Source organism: Callorhinchus milii, unplaced genomic scaffold, assembly GCF_018977255.1.
Source record: "Callorhinchus milii isolate IMCB2004 unplaced genomic scaffold, IMCB_Cmil_1.0 Scaffold9, whole genome shotgun sequence".
Taxonomy (NCBI): Eukaryota; Metazoa; Chordata; class Chondrichthyes; order Chimaeriformes; family Callorhinchidae; genus Callorhinchus; species Callorhinchus milii.
Genome location: NW_024704750.1, coordinates 12,768,732 through 12,775,120, shown reverse-complemented (window position 1 = coordinate 12,775,120; position 6,389 = coordinate 12,768,732). Strand labels below are relative to the sequence as shown.

At 36.8% G+C, this 6,389-nt stretch overlaps 1 long non-coding RNA gene across 1 annotated transcript; it reads left to right on the top strand.

Annotated features, from left to right (window-relative positions):
• Window positions 1–532: 532 nt before the first annotated feature.
• On the top strand, window positions 533–2,734 carry LOC103178558. The gene is made up of 3 exons (XR_487865.1): window positions 533–585; window positions 1,278–1,359; window positions 2,343–2,734. It is a non-coding gene; the product is annotated as an uncharacterized LOC103178558 (long non-coding RNA).
• The last annotated feature ends 3,655 nt before the right edge of the window (window positions 2,735–6,389 follow it).

The window sequence follows — 6,389 nt, the reverse complement described above, 5'->3', positions numbered from 1 at the left end:
TATGGAGAAAGCAGTATCTTAAACCTTGGCTGTCAAGTAGGAAGTCATTTGACTTTCTTTACCCGCTTTGGCCTTCATTTTCAAAACTAGAATATTTATAGATTAAGCGCATCAATTCTTAAGATCTTTGTACTTTACTGTTGTTATGTTTAAAATATATGTTGTATAATCCCATAGTAGTTAAAGCAGTCCCATGAGTAAATATAATCAAAGCCAATGTAAGATGTTAATTGTAAAAGCTGTTATCATTCGTATGAGTAAGTTTGTTGATTGAAGAATAATAAGGAGGGTAAGGGATGCTGATTATGGAGAAGGAATGTGGTATTCAGAGACCTTGGCTACACAAGAGTGGGAAGATATGCGGGCAGCTGAGTCTGAACAACAGAACCAAGGTCGCAGTGCGGCGTGCAAAGCAGAAGGATGAATGGAAAACAGGAAGCGGTTGTGTCCTGCACGAAGAAGAACCTTATATGGAGGACAATGGGACACATAATTATAAATAAGGGTGAGACTGGAACTTTGGATTTGTCTTCGTTCGTGGGTTAATAGCTGTGAACGTCCTGACCATAGAAGGGAAGTCCTCAGGTCATCTGGTAGTATTGTTTCATTACGCGTCTTTTACTATTGCTGTTACTCGGGTTGACCAGCAGGGAAACTGATTTATGAGCTTTTTGTATTAAATAGAATTAGACTTTAGCTTTTGTCTAGTCTTTATTCTTTACACTGTGAATACTTGATGTTACAGTTCATTTTTAGATGCTATGCTGAAAAAGGTCTGTGTTTCATTACAATTGTAACAAAATAACATAAACCTCCAATTTGTCTCCTGGCTGCCTGTTCCCAGCATTTTCTTGTGATATAATAATCTGATGATAATAATAATGATAATAATCCTTGCATTTGATATAGTGCCTTATCCCGTTGAGACGTCTCAAAGCTCTTCCCAGAATATATTGTGAATTGACTGTGTATTTTGTGGGCAAAACAGGCAACCAATTGCGTACAGCAGTATTCCACAAACGGCCGTAGATTGAATAACCAAATTATTTATTTATTTGAATGCTTATTACACCCGGAAAGAGATCCGCCAATCGACTAATAACCAGGTTATTGCTAGGTAAATAGAGGCATGTGGCGCAAGGAAACCTGCCTAATGTTTCGCCCTGCCTGGGATCAAACCCAGGTCCTTTCGTTTGCGAGGCTAGTGCTCTAACCAATATGCTACAGGACTCCATAATAATGGATCAATTCAGCCTCGTTCTATCTTCCACCAACAGCAACTTCACTGAAGGAAAGATTTGACTGAGACTTGATGCCTCAGTTATCCAGAGAGAACAAAACAAAGCATGCTTCACTTTGGTACCTAAAACATTTTCTGTCTTAAGCTCATGTTTATTTAGCGCTATTGATGATGTTCATTTATATGCAGCCAAGAAACCACTTTGCAATAATTTCAGATACTTGAGTTTAGAGGATTAAAACATAATTATTTTCTTTCCAAGAGACCTCTTTGTATTGCAGCATGAAATACTATACTTAGTATTAGACAGTGGGATTTTCAAGACCGGTCTAAATGTCATCACTGAAAGGTTAAGCAGGGAGAATCCAAATGCTTAGCTTACTCCAACAAGCTTGATAAACCTAATAAGATGTGGATGTAAAGTCTCAAGGCAATTGAAATTGTATATGTGACAGATATTCTGCTGATGTATGTACATATTTAAAAGTACTTGATTATATCAGTGGTAATTTGAGTAAAAGAATGGTAGGCGCTATGATAGAATGATGCGCTTCCAGATGTACATCTTCAGCACTTTCTCCGTTACACAACGTGAACAACGATAGGAATAGGCAAAAATAGCCACTAAAAAAAATTGTTTTAAATATGAAAAATGATTAATTTAAAACGTTCTGGTTTCTTCAAATTGTCAAAAATCAGGTTAGCATTAAATCGATGCTTAGAAAAAGGAGCTAAAATTTTTATGTTAATCTATATTTTATAAGCTGGAATTTAAAAATATCACGAAGTTGCTAAGCTGTCATTACATTGCTCTTATTGTTAGAGCTAGAGAACCCTAAATTCTTGAACATATATTTAGTACCTGGTGTTTAAACTGATATTTATGTAGGTTTTATGTATTTCTTTATTAGCATGTTTTATGCCAATTTTACATTTACAGATAAAATTTGTTACATTATGTTCTGTGCTGTAAGCCTTAAAGGGAAGATCAATTCTTGTTGAATACATTTGCATTTTTGTAAATTCATGATGTATTTGCTATCTACTATATTTATATGTTAAGCATCTTAAGGGCTATGATTCTCTTGTTATCCCTTTTTAGATGATCTGGCTAATTGTAAGCACAGGGGTTCCACTTCATCTCTTTGTAGACTGAATGCCTGGAGGCAAAGATTGACCTTGAGGGAGATTTGTGGAAAAAACATGAAGAAGCGTATCTACTTCTGGATATTATAGATATTGACTGTTCTGCTGCACTGGAGAGAGAGAGAAAAACATAAGGAAGGGAAGATCTTAAACACAAACCAGCTAGTCACGGATTTAAAAATGTTACAGCTGAAAACATTCCTCTACTTTAATGCTCCAACTATGTCTTGACTTAACTATTTATAGGCTGATGACTAAAGTCATATTCAAAAGAGCGAAGTGTTATCTAAACTTGAATGCATATAAATCAATCGGAATGTATTTACAGAAGTATTACATAAAGATTCACCAGCCAGATGTGGCATCAATAAAATTACTTAAACAAAACCCAAAGCTTTATCTATTCTATTAAGCTGTTTAAGAGATAGCTCACTTTGACTGAATTCACAGTTCACTCTATTGCACAGAAGGTTAATTACACAGATGATCAATAATTTATAAACATATCACCCACACGGCTAGAAAGATGCAGTGTAATCATTTTGTGTAAATCTGTGTTAAAGAATAGACCATTCTTCTCAAGACTTGAAGAAAAATCTCCCTATCTGGAATTTAATTCAGCCTTGGAGGCTGCACAGAATAAAATAGCTGCAGTCAAGTTGCACGTAAATCCACTAAAACAGAATTCATTTGATCTGCTTAAGTCAGACGTGTGTGCATACAAACTCAGAGAGCATAATAGATGACAAAGCAACCTCATCAGTTAATGTCAGATATTAAGATCTTTTATTGTAGGTTTACAAAACTATTGAAAAGAGTACTTCATCTTACTTCAGTTACTTGCCCTTTCTATGAGGAAAAAGCAAGGATTTTTATCAAAAGTACTCAAAACTCCAGAAACCCCTGCACTGAAAATGTTGTCATCATATATAACGACTGCTGTGTTAAACTGCATCACACTAAAATGGTAATTTTGTTTTATTGGTGATATTTTTATAGGCTTTTCAGTTTCCCTTCTTCTGAAATCTTCTTTGTTGTGTATGCGCAACTGTTGGTAGATAATAATCATAATCCTGATACTGATCAGGCTAAATTCAAAATTGTACAAAGAGGACCTATTTATATTGTCAAACAAAAATAGGCTATGAGCTGCAAGAGTTAGCTGAAAAGCATGTTTTACATGTCTCAAGAGAAGGATCACTATCAACTGGAACATTTCACATGATGCAAGGCTGAAAGATTGACCCTGTACAATAATAAATTAATAAATTACATTTGTATAGTGCCTTTCATGTCGGGAGGGCATCCCAAGGCGCTTGACATCAGAACGGGAAAACTCCTTTCTCTTAGAGAGGGAGAGATTTCTACACGACAACAACAACAGCAACAAAATTACATTTACAGAGCACCTTTCACGTCGGTAGGATGTCCCAAGGCGCTGGACAGTCAGGAGTCAGGACTCCAGCATGGGAGAGGGGTGAGGTAGGGGTGAGGGAAGGCAGAGAGGTGGAAGGGTGACTGAAGGCATGATTGAAGAGGAGGGTCTTGAGACCAGCCTTGAAGGAGGCAAGGGAGGAAGCGAGGCGAAGGGACTGTGGGATGGAGTTCCAGAGTGTGGGGGCAGAGAGGCTGACAGCCCGGCCAGCGATGGTAGGGCGGGTCGGGCAGGAGACATGGAGCAGACCGGAGCCCACTGAACGGAGGGAGCGGGCAGGTTGGTAGGGAGTCAGCAGGTTAGAGGTAGGAGGGGGCAAGACCAGGGATGGCGTTGAAAGTGAGGACGAGGATCTTGAATTCGATCCTCTGAGGGATGGGGAGCCAGTGGAGTCGGGTGAGAGTGATGGGGTCACGGAGCCTAGTGAGCGAGAGTACACGAGCTGCAGAGTTTTGAATAATCTGCAGCGTGTGAAGGGAAGAGTTGGGAAGACCGATGAGGAGGGAGTTTCCATAATCGAGCCTTGATGTGACGAATGCGTGAGTGAGGGTTTCGGCAGCCTGTAGTTTGTTATTGGCAGCTATACAGCTGATCGCAAAGTTTGAGGATTTAACACTTGAAGTAAAGAATTATGTTTGACTTTGTAACTGTGTGCCTCTTGTGTGGAAGAGTTTTACTGTCAGCTTGTCCAAAGATAATTATATTTTTCAAAAGTTACTGCATTGTGCTTTTTTAAAAAAAAAATACAAATGGACCAATCAAATGAAAAATATATTTGAGGATTTAAACTGCAGGATTTTCCGATCATACTTTAGAAAGGGATCACTTCTAAAATGGACTCTTTTGGCTCTTTAGAAATGCAGGCAAGCTTCAGCAGTGTCAAACACCCACCGAATTGTACTCAATATCTCTGTGTTAATGTTATGGCAGTTCATCACTTGCACACATTATCATCCGAACTTGCTGCTGTGTTATTAGTCTTTTAACACTCATTTGGGAAGCAGATACAAGTTGCCCTGTTCAGCCTCAAGTTATCATATTGATTTTTTGTAAAGGCTACTCTGCTAGGCAAACCACTTTCTGATGCTTCATCAGATCTAAAGGTTCAGTAATTGTGTTCCTCAAAGAAAGAAAATCTAGACGGAAAAACATCTCATCTGTTAACAATATGAAAATGCTTTCAAGGGAAACAGTATACAGTGCAGTTACTATTGTATATAGGGAAGAGAAAATAATGATTGTATTTGTCACTTTGCAAATCTCTTTCGGGACACTAGTAGCATACTTTACAACACTGGATACAAAAATACAAGATTAGAGCTCTCTACATTTCAGTCTACTATGTGTTCTGAACTTTATTCTGATTGTGTTCTGCAACAGTAGGCATTATGTCTTAGAAAAGAATTTGTTTTTACTGTAATTATCCTTGTTTGCTTAATAAAAGTTCTCCTTTCTATCAATGTTCCTGAGAATATTAAGGTCATCAAGTGTCTGTGTACTCAAATATGTAGCTGGTCTGATTTCCTTAAACATCAAGATCTTTTAGTCCTCAAAAGATTAAATGGGACAAGGTTAATACTGTATTTAGCAACGTAAGATTTTTCTAAAGGTGAATATGTAAAACGTAATGTAGTAGACATGGTAGTTAATGGTCACAGTGTTATCAGGAATATTCAATTAATTCCTGCAGGTCTTGGTTAATAGGAACATGTGGATAAAGGCAGACACTGAGGGGTATGGAGGTCAGAAAGCTTCCACTGCACCTGAATACATTGAAACAGTTTAAAGAACAAACAAAAATACTCCTATAAAAAGTTGTAAATATTAGGTTCAGAATTACTACACATGGGAATTATGTGAACTTACATGATTTAGCAATGAGTTCCTATCAAGTTATCAGTTCAGAGGTCTGTAGCACAAGAACTGTGTGAAAACAAGGTTACCCATCATTATGATTAACATAGACACTTATATATGATTAATTCGGTGCTAAGAGACCAATAAATATTGGTCGTATTTTTCATTGAAATGAATATATTTTAAGAAACTACATGATACGATTCATCTATCACTGCTGTGTCACATGCCATATGTGTGATGCTGAACATTTTTGATAACTGAATTTGAACTAAATTCATATCTGCAAGTTCTTCACAATGACCGATAAATAAAACCTCCATAAATACTGAAGTTACTGATTATGACAATATTGATATTATGTGCATGAAATGTTTCAAGCTTCTTTATTAGCTTTAAATGTATTAATAGTTTCAATGTATGTGTAAAAGAATGATGCCAGATAGTAACAAATCCAAGAGAAGTTTATTATGAATATGGCATTTGCAGGATGATAAAATCAAGTTACATAACCATGTATGACATGTTTCTTTGAATTGATGAAAGAATCTACAAAAGTATAAAGGAATCCTGTAAATGAAGTATGTACATTTCTGGTTTGCAGCATTATCCGTGATCAATGAAAATGTTTTAAAAAATAAGCCAGGCACTCAGAAGGTTAGCTTAAGTTAGCTTGAAGTTTGAACCACAAAAATAAATGTACCATTGTTG